Source organism: Podarcis vaucheri, assembly GCF_965113315.1.
Source record: "Podarcis vaucheri genome assembly, chromosome: 12".
Taxonomy (NCBI): domain Eukaryota; kingdom Metazoa; phylum Chordata; class Lepidosauria; order Squamata; family Lacertidae; genus Podarcis; species Podarcis vaucheri.
Window position 1 is genome coordinate 32,323,276 of NC_138750.1, and position 18,938 is coordinate 32,342,213.

The 18,938-nt window shown below is 43.0% G+C and overlaps 1 protein-coding gene and 1 long non-coding RNA gene across 4 annotated transcripts in view; one reads left to right on the plus strand and one right to left on the minus strand.

Moving 5' to 3' along the window:
* The window catches only part of LOC309515819, a 29,816-nt gene extending 26,008 nt beyond the window's left edge, over window positions 1–3,808 (minus strand). Inside the window, exons 1-2 of one of the 3 annotated variants that reach the window (XR_014212668.1) lie at window positions 3,624–3,807; window positions 2,271–2,366 (exon numbers count right to left, since the gene is read on the minus strand). This is a non-coding gene — a long non-coding RNA (uncharacterized lncRNA). Of the gene's footprint in view, window positions 1–2,270; window positions 2,367–3,623 lie in introns of all 3 variants that reach the window. The other 2 variants (XR_014212669.1, XR_014212670.1) reach the window with 2 other exon arrangements.
* Window positions 3,809–3,873: 65 nt separating this feature from the next.
* The window catches only part of DGKB (diacylglycerol kinase beta), a 303,881-nt gene continuing 288,816 nt past the window's right edge, over window positions 3,874–18,938 (plus strand). The window contains exons 1-2 of the mRNA XM_082193914.1: window positions 3,874–3,919; window positions 12,179–12,298. The gene's annotated coding sequence lies outside the window, so the exon portion shown is untranslated. The remainder of the gene's footprint in view (window positions 3,920–12,178; window positions 12,299–18,938) is intronic.

The following is an 18,938-nucleotide window of genomic DNA, read 5'->3' on the forward strand; positions in this document are numbered from 1 at the left end:
TGCAGAGCTATTACGATGATTTATGAATTACTCCCTGCAACTTTCTTAATTGTCACAACATTATTTTTCTTTTTGATGGCTACAGCAGGCAGAGCACTTATTTGTAAGCCTGATTCATAATGATCCCTAGATCTTTACTGAGTGCATTTGAAACTCAGTGAGAGCAACTTAGAGTGAAGAAATCATGGGGAAATGGGAACCACCCATCCTAATGCTACCAGACTAGTGTTGGGTGGTGGTGAGCACCTGGTCCTTCAGGCTCAGGGAAAGGTGTCCATGAGGGTGCAGGCTCTATCCTTATAGGCCATGGTGATCTGAGAGGTTCTTCTGAGAGTTCTTGTCCAACCACTTCAGGTGCAATGGTTTCTCCGTCTTCTGCACTCAGCTCTGAGCCCTGACCCAAACCTAGCTCCCCAACTGGTGCCCCTATAGTCTGTCTCCTTTGGTGTCCAGATCACTACTAGATACAGGAGTCATGACTTTATCTTAATTTCTTCCCTGTTACATTATGGCAGAACCGTGGAAATGTAGGCCAAATGCAGCCCTCTGGGCCTCTCTGTCTGACCCTTGGGACTCTCCTCAGGCCACACCTCAGAAGCCCTGCTCTGCACCCTCCTGGAGTACGTAACTTACCCCTGCTGGAATGTGTCATTGAGCTGTAACAATGCCATCTCTTGCTTGTATGGAGGATGGAAAGATACGATTGCGTGTGCAAAAAGTTCTGGCTTTTGTGTGGCTGGGGTGGAGGCTACTGTACAAAGATAAGAGTCATAAACATTTTTTTCTGTCCACTTGTATCTGTGTTCTTTGCTGCATTGCACAGCACATAGTTAAACTATGGAACCCACTCCCACAGGAGGCAGTGATAGCCACCAACTTGAGTGGCTTTAAAAGAGGATTAGACAAATTCATGGAGGACAGCTCCTAGCCACAATGGCTGTGCTCTACTTCCACTGTCAGAGGCAGTACGCCTCTGAATACCAGATGCTGGGAACTGCAGGTGAGCAGAGGGCGGTTGTGCTAATGTCCAACTTGCGGCTTCCTATAGGCATCTGGATGGCCACTGTGGGAACAGGATGTTGGACTAGATGGGCCATTGGCCTGATCCAACAAGGCACTTCTTATGTTCTTATGCCTTTTGCCCTGTCCACCACCGGCAGGTGACCCCTGAAAGCTTCCTGACAAAGACATTTGACCCTTGGGAAGAAAAACGCCCCTGACCCCTTGCAATTCCATCCCGCCTCTCCATCCCTAAGTAATGTTTCAATCCACATCATTTTCGTCCTGCACTTCTGATAACTTGCTCTTTCTCCCCATCAACTAATGTAACTTGGTCTCATTACAGATAGGTAGCCGTGTTGGTCTGCCATAGTCAAAATAAAAAAATTCCTTCCAGTAGCACCTTAAAGACCAACTAAGTTAGTTCTTGGTATGAGCTTTCGTGTGCATGCACACTTGGTATCTTGGTATCTGAAGAAGTGTGCATGCACACGAAAGCTCATACCAAGAACTAACTTAGTTGGTCTTTAAGGTGCTACTGGAAGGAATTTTTTTATTTTGGTCTCATTAAATAAGGTTGCAATATTGTATACCACTTCATTGATTGATCATGTTCTGGACCTCAGTGTTTGAAAAGCCCTCAAGGTTCAGTGTGAATCAGTAAAGGTTGTTCAAATCATACATAAATATATGAATGATTCAGCAGGGATTCCAGGTAAGAACTGTTGATAAATAATCATGAACTTTGCTTGGAATTAATTAACTGAACTTATGCATATGACTGAGCAGCCAGTGCTTCTGTAATTCCTCTATATGTTGCCTGAATCTGTGAAAACATTTACCTGTGTTCCTCCTTGCATCCCAAATCCCTAGAGGGAAGGGAAGGGGAACACCACAGTATATTATTGGAGGGCAGAATATAAAAATAACACACTTATTGAAAAAGCTCAATGGCAAAAAAGGCTTCAATAGCTTCCAAAATATCCTTTTGAATAATACTGCATATCCATTTTAATGATGTGATTAAGGGCAGAGAATTAATGTCCATACATTAGGGTCTAGTTCCTCTTGGCTCATAGGAACATAAGCAGACCATTCCTGGATCAGTCCATAGGCCCATCTAGTCTAGCATCCTGTTCTCTCAGTGGCCAAATAGGCATCTATAGGAAGTCCACAAGTAGGACCTGAATGCCACACTGCTCTCCTCACTTGTGATTGCCAGCAACAGGCACTGAGAAGCATAATGGCATCCAAGAATCAAACTAAGTTACCTTCCTCTGGAAGGAGGATTTACAGGATAGGGGGCACCTCTCCTTGGGTTCAAAGTTTGTGGGGTGTTTAGAAGAGCTTCATCTTGACGCCCTTAACTAGAAAGGAGGGAAGGACAGTCAGTCAGTCAGTCATGCTGGTAACAGAATACCTTTGAACGGGAGTAAGTTTGGGGTTTTCTCTCCCGCCAACTCCCAGCCTTTACTCTTGTAATAATGATACATGTACAGTTTTTGGATCTAATTTCACCCCCCTCCTCCCATGCTTGTGATGAGTAAGGATGGGGGAGAAATTTGGTTCAATCTGCATTTAATGAGAACCTACCTAATCTGCACTTCTTAAAAACAAAGAGTGAACTGAAACTCAGCCAGTTTGAAATTTGCAGTTATGTGTTGATGTACGTATGAACGCCCCAAACCCCGAAGTTTATAGAAATGCATATGTCAGGGAATAGTGTGTATAAAAAGGCATATATTCGTTAAAATGTATTATATTAAGGGAACTTCCTTACAGAAATGTGCATATTAGGACAAATACACAATACTGATAAATGTTTACGAGGGCTTTGAAAAGCATGTTGGTATGGAAATATGGCAAATTGAACTGGAAAAATGTGAAACTAAAGTGGGCGGATTCCTCCATTCTGCAATCCAAAACATACACATACATTATCTGCTCATGTAATTGTTGCTTACTGTTTTTTTACATGTTATAAACTGTTCTGAGAAGTTGGGGGGATGGATTTGTGACTGACACAAAAGCCAGCCTGTTGTAGATGGAACTGTTGCTTTAAAGCAAATTCCCAGAGGAACTCTGGCCAGGGGATATTGGTCATATGCCTAGAGCCTGGGAGGTTAGTTCGCTGTAGCCTAGGCTTGGGAGAGACCTACTAACACTGACTAGGCAGTTGTTGTTTTATTCAATAAATAGTTGTCATTCTCCATGTCACTGTTGCAACTGTTTCCTGACCGAAAAATAGTACATGGACCATCTTTCAATAACGGAGAAGTGCTTTTGGGATTGGGGAGAGATCTGACCAACTAGCATTGTATAAATCCCGCTTCAGTTGAGAATCACAACTACTTCTCCCCCCTTTTTTTTGCTGGAGTCTGATCTACATAAGAAAGCTGGTGTATGCCCAAAATGTACTGATTGCACCTCATTCATTGGCTCAGAAGACTGAAAGAGCATCATGAGCATCTTTTGGATTGTGGTTAAGCATCTCGTGTGATGGCTATTTTGTACTGATATACTAGCATCTGTCTCAAGGTTCAAGTGTTTTTTTGTACCCAAGGTTCACTCACATAAACCCCATTTTCTCATCCTCACTGCCACATCTTTCTGCCTGTTCTTACCCAGAAGTTAAACCTGGGCACATTCTCTGTTGTGGTTCTGCCTATAGGTCTTTTTCAAAAACAACAACACATACTAACATGTTTCCATATTTTTGTTTCATATGAGATTCCCATTCTTACTAAAGACAGTTAAAGACGCATATGTGTTTCAAACTGTCAGTTTTTGAATTTAAACTGTCAAGAATTTTGCTATGCCAGCATTCCATCATCACTGCGCCACTCAGGCTGCACATTGTGTGAGTGTGTGGGAGACATTTTGTCAAACTCGGGAAGTGCACAGACAGTGGAGATGTGTGGTATGAATTGAAATTCTGGAAGCAACAAAGAAATTGAGTAGTGAGAGATTTAGTGAAACCATCTGTTGATGCTTGTCTTAAATTGTTTTTTTTTCCCCCCTGGCCTCAAACTCTTGTGAAGCTCCAGGATGTCAGGCTCTCTAGATCACATTTTAATTTCTCACAAATGCCCCCCAATGTCAAGCATCACCCTGAGGAATTGTGGGGAATTTAGAAAATGGCTAGATGTAGCCATTTCACCTTGCTTGGGCTGCTGTAAACACAGCTTGGTAGGCCCCGTTCACAGAAGGGGACATCCATTGTAGGACTCTTTGGCTATCTTCTCAAAACTGAGTAGATACCACTTAAATAATGAAAGTAACTGACTTGCAAGAAATGTGTTTACTAAAAAAGTCCATGACCACAGACGGAGAGGGCAAATGAGTAAGGCAGTGTAAGCAGCAAAGAGTTGAAACTCACAGAGGACATCCTGTTCAAAAGTCCAGCAAAATTGAAAAATATGGTCATGTTCTAATGATACCCATAAGGCAAAATTCAATCTGTTTTACTTGAATCATTTAGATAGGTTTTGATGATAACCTCTTTTTTGCCCATGATAGCTTGCATGGGAGGATCCCCTGCTAAGCATCTGAACTATCTCAGAAGCACAGTACAAAATTCTAGTTACATTTTCATGTTGTTTTGTCTCAACTCTGCCCCTCACTCACTAACTTGCTCCTCCAGCCACTAACTTGCTCTCACTCCATTGTTCTCCAGAGATCACATTCCTCACTAACATACTGTTTAGCTCAGCCTCGCTGCCTTGGTCTCACTGATTATAACTAGCTCCCCTAACACTTCAATTCCCTCCAGGTCTATCTCCTTACAAAGCCCTAGTCTCCACAAAGGCCTCTGACATGTCAGCCAGGGGAGAACATGTCACAATTGACTGCATGTCCCTGTTACTTGAGTAACCTTACTTGACAATGGACATTGATCCTCTTTATATCAAGCTCAGATGTTTACGGCTTTTAATCTACTCACCCTGTTATGTGTTGCAGACATATTTTATCAAGCTGTACAATATTTGCCTGGCCTTGCTAGCTAAGCCCACAATTACGGTTGCCCAAATTCTATCCCACCCCTCCATAGAAGCCCTACACCAACTTGTGGGAAAGGCAGTAGTGTGGTTGCTCAGAAGGGAGTCTTGCAAGGCTCAAATCCCCAAGCAGCCATGAATGCATCATGGGTACCTTCCTTACAGCAAGGGTGGTTGGGAAACTTGCTGGTTTGATCAGTCACGGTTGAGGGTTATGCAGCTCCTCCAAGTAACTATGGAAACACCACAGGTGCATTTATTGCAGTTGAAGCTGACTGGGATATTGGCATTTTGGAGATGAGGTATGCTGGATACTTCCCTTCCAGCTAGAAAAACAGACACACACATAGACCCCTTCCTCCCAGTCTTGGGGTTATTGGCTTCCAAGCAGAATTCAGATTGTTGGTGTTGACTTTCAAAGCTGTAAAATGTCCAAGATACCTAAGAGACCACTTTCTTGAACAAGGGAGAGGCCCTTTTCTGTGTCTCCTCTGTGGGGAAGGCTCCTTTGACTGGGACCAAAGTGAGCACCTTCTCACTTGCCACACCCAACTTATGGAGCACTGTGCCCATTGGAGCCCAGGGTTTCCCCTGCTCTGTTGTTCAGGCTCTTGTTTTAAAAAGAGGGCAAGAACACAAAGAAACTCTACTTCCATTTTCTTTACAACTAATTATTTTAGTGGTTTTTGGCCTTGATGTTTCATCTGAAAGAGATTGTTTTATCTGTGCCTGCCTGTCTCTGTTCTCTTATGTTCTATTGCTAAATTTCTGCCCGGCGTGTCTCTTTCATGACCAGCATTCAGGTTTTCAGAGCTGTGGGCAGTGCCAATGGAGGCCTCAGATTCTAGAGTTGCTCTTGGGTCTGGTACTAGCATCTCAACTGTTAAGTTTTCATTTTCTTTTTGGTTTTCAATTTGCTCTGCCCAAACCCTCTCTTCTTCCTCCATGGCTACTTTTTGCTGCTCAGAGACCTCCACCTCCATGGCCTCTTCACCACTCAGGGCGTCTTCAGCAGTATTGGAGGCAGATGGCTACTGGAGAACAGTTGAAGCTGAAGGACTTGGGCAGGACCCTAGATGTAACCGACTTTTACCTGTAGGTCTTCTGATCACTGAGAGCCAGCTCTTGACCTTATTGTCTGCATGTTCTGCATTTTGGCTTGATATTGGGGTTTTCTTGAGAAATGGTGATCTAAGCCGCTTTGTGTACATGTCAGAAAGGCAGGGTGAAAATTCTTATATAAATAAAACAAGAGATTGCTTTCGAGTTCCTTCCAGGAATGCAATGGAATATCTAAAAGAAGGCATGGCTAAACAGGGATGGCCGAAGACATTTTGCTGCTTGAGGCATAATAGCAAATGACACCACCATTCAGAGTCAAGGTGCAGAATACCCAAGGTCAGCCACATTATTTTGGTTCATGATCAGGGACTGGTTGGATGAGGAAGAGTGCTGGGAGCTGCCCACCAAATAATTCCTCAGGGAGGACCACAGAAGATTACAACTTAGATCCTTGTTCGTGGTGGTAGGACACTGAAGAGCAGTCTGCAGAAGGGATGAGCTGGGAGGTGCTAGAAGCAAGGGGTTTGAGGGATCAAGGGGGGGGTCAGGAGAAGGAGGGAAGGGACTTGTCTCTGTGCCAAAGCATCTGCTTTTTAGGCAAAAGGTCCTTGGTTCAACTGCTGGCATCCCCAAGTAGAGCTAACAGAGAATCCTGTCAGAAATCTGGAGGTGCTGCTGCCAGTCCATGTAGACAGTATTGAGACAAATAGTCTGGCTTAGTATAAAGCATCCTCCTATATCCTGTGTTCTTGTGCTCCATTATGCTTTCTCTCCAGTGAGAAGAAAACTGCTCTTTGAAACAATAATTTGTGGGAGCACATTCTAATGAAAATAAATACACTGGGCTCGATTGTCCAGACTTCATACTTAGAGTGCAGCAGTTGAAGTCAACATGGCTAAATCTGGAGCCAACCACTGAATTCCTTGTAACAACATATGACTATCTCTACTTCCAGGTCTTGCATCAGTTCGCTATTGGCCTACAGGGAACGGGTCTGAGATCCAAAAGTTAAGGCTTAAGTGGAGTGTAACTGCCTCTTTCTGTGAACCATTAAGATGCCTCTTGAATTCTGATTTGCACCAGAATTGGCAGTTTCTGACAAAGCTCTTTTCTGTGAGACTTTAGGCCAGGTCGAGGTGGGGGGTGGAGGGGAAATCGGCCTTGTTAGCTTATGAAATAATTGGTCATGCTGTCAGTAGAGCCTTATTTAATATCAAAGCAGAGGCTGTCTTTGGTGGATTCATAAGATAGCAATTTGTGGTCATAGTCAAGGGGAAACTGCCAGATGCAATCTTCTTGGTCATATGTCTTGTGAAACATAATGGATTTCAGGGGGAGGAGGAAGCGTGGAAATAAAAGGGGAAACATTGGCCAAGGAAGTGCTTTGCCATTTTTGTTTGCCAAAAAAGTAAAATTGTGGTGTATCTTTCTTTATGTCCAATAATGCATGCTTCCCTTCTCTAATAGCAGCTGCTCAGATGTGGTTGTTTCCAAGGCTCTGCTCAGGACTCATTTTAGACACCATCTCCGGCATGTTCCTTTTTCTGAACAGCATGGCTGTAGGTTTATCTTGGCAGTTTTAAAGTCTGGTAGAGCAGTTTCCATACAGAGCAATTGAGTTTGCCTGCAGACTTGAACATGGCTTGAATGAGAATGACTTATTCTCAGTGCCTGTACTTTATAATCCTTAGAGGTCAAAAAGTATCATTTCTCCACTTCACATCAAAACTGCTTATTGTTTAAAGGATGGGGCAGGTCTGATTTATTCCTTGTTGAGTGTGAAAAACGTCAAGATGACTAGCAAGAAATGAAAAGTCTAGAGGGAAAATACTTAGCAAGCCTTTATTCTCAAGTCTGAGTGTCAACGGATTCCCTGTCATAGACAAAATTATTATTATTATTGCTTGTGCTTCACACAAATTCACACAAAGGTATAATAACAGTGTTGGCTGAAAGTTGAGATCAAAGCAGATGCTGAAGCCCTATCACATTGAGCCCACTAAGGTTTTGACAACCATTTTGAAGATTATTGTTTTTTATGGAAGAGGTTGCATTTCTCTTCATAGGTAAGCCATGTACCTACCCTGATTCTGATTAACCTTTCTCTCTCGGTTGGTGTGAATGTCAGTGCTGCTGACTTCACCTTGAAATGGATGATTTGCACAACAAATTCAAACAGGGATCCATCTTCCATTTTCCTCCTTCCATTTGCATTTCTGTCCCCTCACCTCCTCCACTCTCATTCTGTAACTGGGGAGCTTTCTGACAACTTCTACTGCTTTTCTAATTGTCCTTCCCCTGTCCTGTAACTTTCACTTAATCGGTGAAGGTTTTGCTACTGTGAAGATAAATGTTGGGGGGAGCTTCACCTGTTGTATTTCTACATGTCAGGCTGCTGTTTAAAGGCACAGCAGCAGACTCAGTTGGAAACCCTCAGCCTGGCAAACTGATGAAGATCTAATTTATGGAGCTGAGCCACATAGCTGAACTCTGCAGTTCCAAATCTGTGGTCCTGGTATTATTTTTAATGCTACCAAAAGAGGGGGGATATCCCTTGCAATATTGTTGTGTCTTGATTTTTCTATATGCCTACTATCTCTCTACCCTAGTGTTTCCCAACCGGTGTTCCGCGGCACACTAGTGTGCCGCCGGACGTTGCCTAGTGTGCCGTGGGAGGGAGGCGGGCGAGTCGGGCTAATCCTCCGACGAGCTCCACCTCCAGACCCATTGCTCAAATCCTTTAACCCAGGAGGGCGGGGGGGGGGGAGAAAGAGAAAAAAGAAAGGGTGGAAAAAAAGAAGGGGAAGAGAAAATATTTTTTTTAAAAAAGGAAAGAGAGGGAAAAAAGCGAGGGATGGAGGAAGGGGAATAAACAGAAGGGGAGGACAATGAAGAGGGGCGGGGCTTGGCAGGCAGCAGATAACTGGGGAGGGGGGCGCGGCTGGTGGCGGCTCAAGGCAGGAAGGGACGAGCTGCCTCGCGGAGAGTCTTGGGCTGCAGAGATTTCCCGTTCAGAAGTGAGGGAGGCCACGCCGTGGATGGGAATCTCCTCCTCCTCTTCCTCCTCCTCCTCCAGGAGAGAGGGTGGTCCGCCCCACCGAGTCGGGCCTGCTCAAGCGTGGGAGCCTATAGTTAGAGCTCAGCTCCTTTTCTTGCCTTCCCCGCCCCCCCACGGAGCACATTTTCCGCGCCCCCCCAACCCCCGCATGTAGAATAGAAGCCCTCCAGCCTCCACAGTGCACAAACTCTCCCCTCTGCAACGAAGCGCTTTGTTGCATATCTTTGGTGAGGTTTTTAGGCAGTCTTGGTGCACCTTAAATCAGCGCTAATTGTGCCTGGACGCAGTATTTACTTCCGAGTAGGCCCCCTTCTCCCCCCCCCCGTAGCACCTGACGTTGCTATTCGTATCATCAGGTTTGTTTGTTGATAATTTAATTGTTTTAAAAGCATCATGCTAAAGAGCTCTCTCCCACCCCCAGACCCTTGGGCAAAACAGAAACACACACATACACAAACACAGAGATTGAGCCCTGCAGGTTTTATGAAATGAATGGATTCTGAATGCCTGTTTCAGTGGCTTGTCCGCCTTAGGCTGCTGGGCCAGACACCTGTTACACGGTGCAGTCCGTAAGCTGTGAGCGCTGCTACCTGCCGCCGAGACCACGTAACGACAGTCTTGAAAGACCTACATTGGCTCCCAGTACCTTTCCGAGCACAATTCAAAGTGTTGGTGCTGACCTTTAAAGCCCTAAGCGGTTTCGGTCCAGTATACCTGAAGTAGCGTCTCCGCCACCATCGTTCAGCCCAGACACTGAGATCCAGTGCCAAGGGCCTTCTGGCAATTCCCTCACTGTGAAAAGTGAGGTTACAGGGAACCAGGCAGAGGGCCTTCTCGGTAGTGGCGCCCGCCCTGTGGAATGCTCTCCCATCAGACATCAAAGAGATAACCATTACCTTCTATGCTGTTACTATTTTTTTATTTTTTTTTTTACATAAGTAAAAAGTGACCTTTCCCCATCTGGCATGGTGGTGTGCCTCGAGATTTTTTTCATGAAACAAGTGTGCCTTTGCCCAAAAAAGGTTGGGAAACACTGCTCTACCCCCTCCCACCATAATATATATGTTTTATGCAGAATCATACATTTAAATGTTTTATTTATTTATCTAATTGTATGGGAGACTGGTAAATTGGGGCTCAAAATGAAACATTTAATTGAAATGCCTTTTTGTAATAACACTGAGTCTAGCTCTATCTGGCAGAGGAGTGTCCAAATCAGAGCTAAACACAAAATGTTCACTTCTCCATCCTTTTAAAGCACACACATTGATAATACCCTTTAATTAATGTATGCCCACAAGCTCTGCATGCAGGTTTTTCTTCTTCTGCCCTGTGATCTCTCCTCTGCTTTGTGTAGCCAGAGTTAATGCTGCTAATCTGTATTCAGTGGGATCCATTTTCTTACATAATCACTTCTGGCCTTTTTTTAACATGGCATACCACAGAGATTATTCTTTTCTTGGAACAATTCTAAGTATCTGTAATGTGGAGATGTAATTTTTCCACCCCCACAAACTCCCACTTCCTGACTCCCACCTCTTGGGACTTAGTACCAATAATTACAAATAATTTGCCCTGAATTCTAGGGAAGACTGCCAAAACGACCCCAGAATGGGCAATACAATACCTAGAAGATTATTTCAAGGACAAGCCTTCAGAATTTTCTTACCTATTCAGCTTGCCCATTTCCCCCTCAAACCTTTTCTTGGTTGGCACTTCAGTGCCATTGCGAATGTTATTACAGTGTCATCCTTCCCGAGAAGTAAGATATGTGCACACAAAAATACAATATAAATTGAATGAAATCTGTTAAGTTAATGAAATAAATATTTCCAACTAGGGAAAAAAAACCCTTTTCATCAATAATTAACAAATCAATCAGCAATGAGAAATCACATAAACCCATTAAGAGCTGCTGAAGAATTATGTTCTCAAGTGGATTTCTACAATTAAAACTGAGGACAGAGATGGATTTAAGGCAGTGTGACTGGTTCTGCTGCACTGGGCACTGAGCCTAGGGGGGCGTCACAGGGCGTCACTACTATGATGTGGTGAATTGAGCAGAATGGAAGGTGAGAGGCAGGGGGTGTGACGGAAAAGTTTGTTTTGCTGGGCAAGTTGGGTCGCCATGTATTTTCTTTTTCTTTTTCCCTGCCAGCAAACAGGTAACAAATGGCAGCTTCTGATTGGCCAGGGTTCCAGGAAAGGGAGCTGAAAAGGAGAGGATCTTGAGAGATGGTTGGTTGGGACAGAGGTTGGAAGATAGGTTAGGAGTCAGGTTGGGAGCTAGGGAGTGAGAGGAGAGAGAGTTGGTTCTGGGTAGAAACATCCACTCTGAGGAAAATATCACAAGCTAGACAAAAGAGTCTCTAAGCTTCGTGTGAAGGTGTCCTGTAAGAGTAATAGGCCAGGAATTAACTGGGAGGCTGAGCCAGGAGAAGTAGAAGCTATGAAAATAAAGTCTACTTAGGACTCATTCCAGTCAGGAATGGAGAGATTCTTCTACAAAAAGAGAAGACTCCCAAACCAGTTAAGAGGGATGTGGAGGTCCCTTGGGTCTGTTACTTGGCGTACCTCAGGAGTAGGGTTGTCTAAGGGGTGTGTAAAAGACAGGAAGTACCACCTTGTTAAAGAACCAAAGTATTAAGCGGCTACAGCTGTGGAACAACTGAGAAAGAACTGAAGTGAAATAACATTATAATCGGAATTATTCTATGTTTTACCCACTTTGTGTCATAAACTTCCTTTGTTAAATAAAATCTCTCTTGTTTATTTGGTCAAATCCTGCCTGAGACTCCAAATTTTTAGATTTTCCCTCACGCAAGTCCCCCACAAGATATTTTGGGGTAGTTTGTAGGAATTTGTGGAACTGGTGTTCTGTGAGGTGGGTGCACTATATTTAAATGAGGGCGGGCCCAACAGCACATGGGGGGAAAGTGCCATTGCGCCCTCAGAGGGGGCACTAAATGTTTGCCTCGCACAGGGCACCGCTGAAATTTGAAAGACAAAATTCCACCCCTGCTGGGGATTGTTTCATTTGCAAAACATTTGCTTCAACAGTTCTTCTAGGATTACCAGAGTGAGCCTAGCCTAGCCCCTGCTCTGCTGTGCTGGAGGTAATTCGGATGGCATGGAAGAAGCCCAGCTGGCAAGGAACATCCCAACACTCTTATCCAAATGGTGGGTGGAAATGCCCACCAGTGACATCCCTGCTGGTTGTAGCATTTTAAAGGTGGGGAGGGGCTGGGCTGGGCTGGGCCGGCAGGATCCTCAGCAGACTCTGCTGCTAGGAATGGGCCCAGTCCAGGCATCTCCACCGCACCAGCTTGCAAGACACACACACGTGGGATGGAGAAGAAATACAATCCAACATGCATTTAAAGGCGAATGTATGAAATCTGCGCTTATGTGAACTGAAAAACAGCTATCTTTCAAATTTTGCACTTACTTGAATTTTGTAACACACTTTTCCAACCAATGTCTGAAAAATGTATATAACGGGGAAAACTGCATTAAAATAACTGTGTTAGTGAAAATAACATACAAAAATCCATTATATTATGGGAAATTGCTTGCTATCTCTCTCTTGCTCTCTCTTTTCTTTCTTGCTTTTTCTTTTTTATCTCTCTTTTTTCCTTTCTCTTGTTTCTTACGTTTGGGGTCTTTGTTAAAGTCTAGGGATTGTGCTCATGGGGGTGGTCGATAGTTGATGGAGGGTGAGAGGCTGGGAGGAGAAAGGAAGGATTCCAGCTGAGAGCTGGGAAGGGCTGCTACTGTCTGTGGGTGGTAGGGGCTGAGAATTGCCTTTAGGAGAGGACTCCATATTTTACTTGTTCTCTTTGTATATTTTGTAGCTCATATCTTATTGCATTGTGAAAAACTTTAATAAGAATCTTATTTCTTTTAAGGAATTTGCTTGCAAAAATGTGTACATCATAAAAACATGTAAAATGTGTTTATTAGGAGAAATTTGTACGAAAATGCTGATGAATATTCATGAGGGTTTTTCAATTTACAAAATTTGCAACTTGCTGCAGAATGTGGAAAAATGAATTTAAGATTGGAAAAATGAGAAACAGGGAGATCTGCAACTGACAGATCCTTTCATTCTTAATGTGTGCACACCTGCTATTTGCTATGGAATGAAAGCTCATACTGGTGCCCATTGGGGGGAAAGCCAACAGCAGTCAAGGGAGCAGGGTGCTGCTGCTGCTGCTGTTGATTTCAGTTTTGACCATGGATGGAGCAAAGAGTTAAAGATCTTTCCACAAGCTCTGTACCAGTTTAACCCCCCTCCCCATCCTTCACTGAATATTATTTAACCAGGAAGCTGTGCAGTCCATTTCTTTTATTTAATGAAACATTGTATGCCACCTGCTCAAATCTAAGATTTGTACGTGTTCGACAAAAACAAATATTAAAAACAATTTGCATGTTTTTTTAAAAAATATATAAAATGTGTAATTTAAAAACAATTATACTTACTAAAATAACATATATTAAATTGTATGCTAAAATTACATGGCTGCTAAAATTCCTTGCCTGGGTAGGCTGGCTGGCACACACACACACTCTCGCACACAAAAATTTAGCATGAACTAAAGACAATACAGTGAAGGTGTAATGAAAGCTATTTGATAAAAGTCATATCTAGTTTGACTCTAAGCTGAATGTAACTTTCTCCCCTGCAAGTATAAATAAGACATGCACCTTTACTTTAAGGCAAGTCTCAGTGTTTGGTGGAGTTTTTTTATCAGGTAATCTTCAATGCAATCCTGTGAAGTCTACAAAGATAAATCCCATTGAGTTTAATGGGGCTTATTTCCTAGTAAATGGGCTTGGGATTGCAGTCTAGATATATATAGGAGTGCTGCCTTAATGTAGGATTGTTCCCTGTTGGCTCGCCAAAATAAAGCACTCATGAGATTCAGCTGATCTTAAATGTGCTTAATCTGGGCAGTATTTGCATTTTAGTGGGGTTATGCGGGATTCGTTTCATTTTGCAGTATTCTAGTTATACTACCAGCTGTCAACTATTAGCAGAACTATATGGTTTCATTAGGTGAGATAATAAACCTCTGGGTAGAAGTAGCAGTGCTGTTACCTTCTAGCCGCCACAATCAAAGCAATGCTTAATATTTCCCAGTGCAAACACTGTGCAAAAAGTATAACTTTGGCCCTGGGCTAGGCTTTCTGTGTATGTGGATATTAATAGAATCTACAGTAACAGAATATAAATTTTGGGGCTATACCAGCAGCATGTTCTTGATAATATTATTGAATATGAGTTAGACTTTTGACTGCTGTGGGATTTGCAACCCTGTAATAACCCTGGAACTACTGCCTTTGGGATTCTAAGGGTCCAAAGCTTGATCATATTTATAACTATGTCACCTCTGCGCTGCCACTGCTCTGGGCATTCATTGACTGTGGAACAAACTGGATGTGACAAAAATATGTCTTTGCATCTAACTTGCAGGGTTTTGCCCCCCCCCCCAAATTGCACCATGGTGTGGGTGGGGGTGGCTAGCAGATAACAGAACCAGCGTCATCATGAAGGAGTTTAACTCTTTTTCCCCCTGCTGCGATCTGAAGGAAAATCTCTTCTCTGAAGGTGCTTTTTGTCTGGGTGTGTGATTCCTCAATAAAGCCAAGAGCAGATTCTTCTCCCCACAATACAAGCTTCAGAAAAATGATTTTCCTCAGAGAAGGACAGTCTTAAATTCCCTCTCCAGGCTTGCTACAATCTGATTCATTCTCTCTCTCTCTCTCTCTCTCTCTCTCTCTCTCTCACACACACACACACACACACACTCCAATGATGCATTTTGCCTTTTAAAAATGCTGTCATGCATGTGCATTTTATCACTTTTATATCCTTCTGTTTTCAAAGTGATTTACAGTGCAAGCCTATAATGTCTACTCAGAAGTAAGCCCTATTGAGTTCTACAGGGCTTATTACCAGCAGATTTGGTGCTGGTAAATGGCTATTGGTTTAGTTGGAAGCACGTTCTAGAATAGGTGGCTAAGAAAATGAGTAACTTGCAGTGTGCTGGACTTGGAACACGTGAGTATGAAATCACGTGGTAATATAAATTAACAGATATCTACACATAAAGAGAAGCAGCTGGACTTTTGTGAGCCATGAGGAATGTACAGCGGTTCCACAAGTATGACCTCCTTCACTTGTGTCAGGGGAAGGGCTGGGTGGTCATGCATGGAACAGAGGGAGGTAGGGGAGAATCCTACGCTGTCTGGACTATGCCTCAATAGTTTAAAAAGTTGTGAAACAAAGAAAAAACAGCAACAACCCACACCCATAACCATCACATTGGTTCCTTTATAAATTCAAATTAAGGTTCCTTCCTTTGGGGCATACTTTATCAGGAAGCTACTATATCTTTTTTCTACCGAACACACGTCAGTCTTTGATGACTGTAAAGGGTTATGGACCCGTTTACCACATTTCACAAACTCCTGCTTGGTGACTGGATGCAACAGACAAAGCAGAGAGGAAGAGCCTTTCAGTATTAGCTTACCTACATGGTTGTTTGTCATAATGAAAAAAGGTTGCCATGCCAACATGAAGCACAATGCTGCCACTCCTTTAAGTTCTACCCTCTCCTGAACTCTTGCCCACACATTTATTCACGTTGAATAGTGAGTACTAGTCATAATAGCTGTAATTACCTCCAGTACTAGACCCAGTGTGCCTCTGAATGTCAGTTGGAGCAGAGCACAGGACATAAAGCAACGTGCTCATGTCCTGCTTCCCATAGACATCTAATTGGCTGCTGTCAGAGCAGAATGCTGGACAGAATAGACCTTTGGTCTTTTCCAGCAGGGCTTTCCTGACGATTAGATGAATATTTGCCTCCTTTCCCTTGTCACTGCTATGTCTTTTAAAAACACAACTTATTAAAGAGCAGAGGCCGTCTTCTGGGATAGTCTCTTTAGACCCAAGACTGCCCTTTTAAGGCCAACCTGACTTGGGGTCTGATTTTCTACCGTCTACCCACCGTTCTCTTAACTTTTTTGGGTAATATAACATATACAACACAACACATATCACATCACATAAAACATAACATAAGATAACATGGTGATGGTGCTATCTGAACAACAACTCTTTGGTAACAGTATGATAATAATCCACCAGCTGAAGACCAATGTTCTAGGAGAAATCTGGGCCAATGGACATGAAGTGTTCAGAAGAAACTGCTTGAACAGGTCTTCCAGCACAGAACACACAACTAGATTGCTTCCATGGATATGAAAACCAATTGAAAAAGGAACCACCTATAACCTTATTGTTGTTGTAAAATTGGGTAAAATTTGCAGGCATGAAATTCAGAATGCATGAATGCTGCTAAATTTCAGAAGTATAGCAGAAGTGGTTTTCCTGTCAAGAACATTTACAGTTTGAGTTGCTTAAAAAGGGATTCACTTATTCTGCCCTATTGTTTCATGGGCAATTTGTAGGAAAATATAATGCATGAGAGAAGTCCCCTTAACTCAGAAATCTGCCAAATTATAGACTTTTTTTTTAATATGCTAGGCATCTTTAAGGTTGATTTGTGGGCAGGGAGAGAACACTTTTTTAATGTGCTAGGCATCTTTAAAGTTGATTGGTGGGGAGGGGAAGAACTTATAGTTTTGAGGGCAACAATTTTATTATGAAAAGGACATGCAGCATAGAGTTCCATCGGAAAGTAACTTGCAAAATTTCAGAAGGATGCATGCAGGGCCTAGGGAGTTACAATGAATGGGAGGGAAAGAGCTTCAAGTTCCTATTCCGCGCAGCTGGCACCAGAAGTCACAGAAATGAAGTGCAGAGTTGATTTCGCAGACATGAATGTATGGGCATATGTCACAGAGGCAGAAGAACTTGAATGCCCCTCATTTTCCAAGTGTGCATCACTAGCAGAACTAACAATGAGAATAGAACAGTCAAGAATAAGGTGATAAATTAGTTCAGCATCCCTTTCCCCTTTAACAGAACCCAGGACTGTCAGTCACAAAAGAGTTCTCCCTGCCTTCTCCCCCCACCCTAGTGTATATGGCAAGCTTGAGGGAGAATTCAATTTTTGCAAACCTGCCATCTGCAGGGGTTTTTAAAGATCTGAATCACCCTGGAGCAGTTCAGAAATTCTGGAATCAGTGCAGGAGGCTTCATAGAGATTCTGCTTCTGCTCAGAAAAACCACATATTTGTTCAAAATGGCCCTGCTCCAGTTCTTGGTTTGGGATTTGTCCAAATCTTTTGTAAACCCATAATATATCATGGATCAATGTGGCTGCCTGCATTTTGCAACTCTCTTTGACAGCCTAGATCTGGACTTCAATAATGTTACCACTGATGTCCATGCCCAACCCCTGGAATCGCCTTCATCTGGCTCCTTCACCTTTTCAGTGTGCCATGAAGATGATGTTGTTTAAATAGGTTTCTAAGGGTATGTTGAATATACCTGGATGCTGCTGATTCCAATGTTCTCCTTGCAATATCTGCTCATTAGCATTTCTGCTGTTTTTATTATTACATTTTTTCACTGTTGTGATATTTTACTGCATCTCATTTTTTAAATATTCTGTTTGCAACCTTGGATGCCTAAATGACAGAAAGGCAAGATGGAAATATTTTAATCAACTGAATGAGTGAATAAACAAACAAACAATCCTGTAATCCTCATTGCTTTTCTAGTGTATGAGACTGATCTGTGATGAAGTAATGAACAGCCTTCACTAGACTACCTAATTAAAGTGTCTAATGAAGATGGAAAGGAGAAGCTAAGATATATGACCTTCAGTTTTTATCCCCTTAAATCAAAACAAAGCCCTACAACCGTGTGCAATTACTGCACAGTTATAAATTCCAGCCAGATGAGATATGGTTGATGGGCACATTTTCAGTTAGTTTCTCAGGAGCTGGGTACCTGGTGTGTACCTTTTCACGTCTCAAAAATTCATATTAGCGCAATGTAACCATAGCTAGAGCTCCACAATGAAATTGTATAAAAATAGAAATTACGAGATGGGTGGGCTGTGAAAAGCTTGCTTTGGATAAGTTTGCAACTTACCTGAGATCTCCCTCCCCCCCTCAAAACACACACACACACACACACACACACACACACACACACACCCCTCAAGGAATTATACCAGTCAATCCAAGGATTTAGCAAAATTGCCACCCATCCCATTTCCTTTGGTCTTTCTCCTCATCCATCATATACCAGGGGTCAGCAGACTTTTTCATCGGGGGCTGGTCCACTGTCCCTCAGACCTCGTGGGGGGCCAGACTATTTTTTTGGGGAGGGCAATGAATGAATTCCTTTGCCCCACAAATAACCCAGAGATGCATTTTAAATAAAAGCACACATTCTACTCATGTAAAAACATGCTGATTCCTGGACAGTCTGCGGGCCGGATTTAGAAGGCAATTGGGCCGGATCCGGCCCCAGGGCCTTAGTTTGCCTACTCATGATATAAACTAACACAGTGCCCCTACTCCAGTAATTGTGTTTGGGGGGGGGATCCTGTTGGAACAAAATATGAGGGGGGGAATCATCCTCTTGCTAAGGACCAGTGAGGAGTGGGACTCCTCAGATTTCACCCCTGCTTTGTTTTCTCTCTATGCAAGTAGAAGATACTTGATCTAACTTTGCAAGGGTAAAGCTGGCAATTGGATAGTTTGGGTTTCATCTTGAGCTGGAGAAGACTGTGAGGGCTTGTGAAGATTGCCTCTTCTATGGGATAGTTTTAATGACCAAATTGAGTACCTTTCTGAGCCAGACTCAGGAGAGCATCTCCAGTAGTTAGCA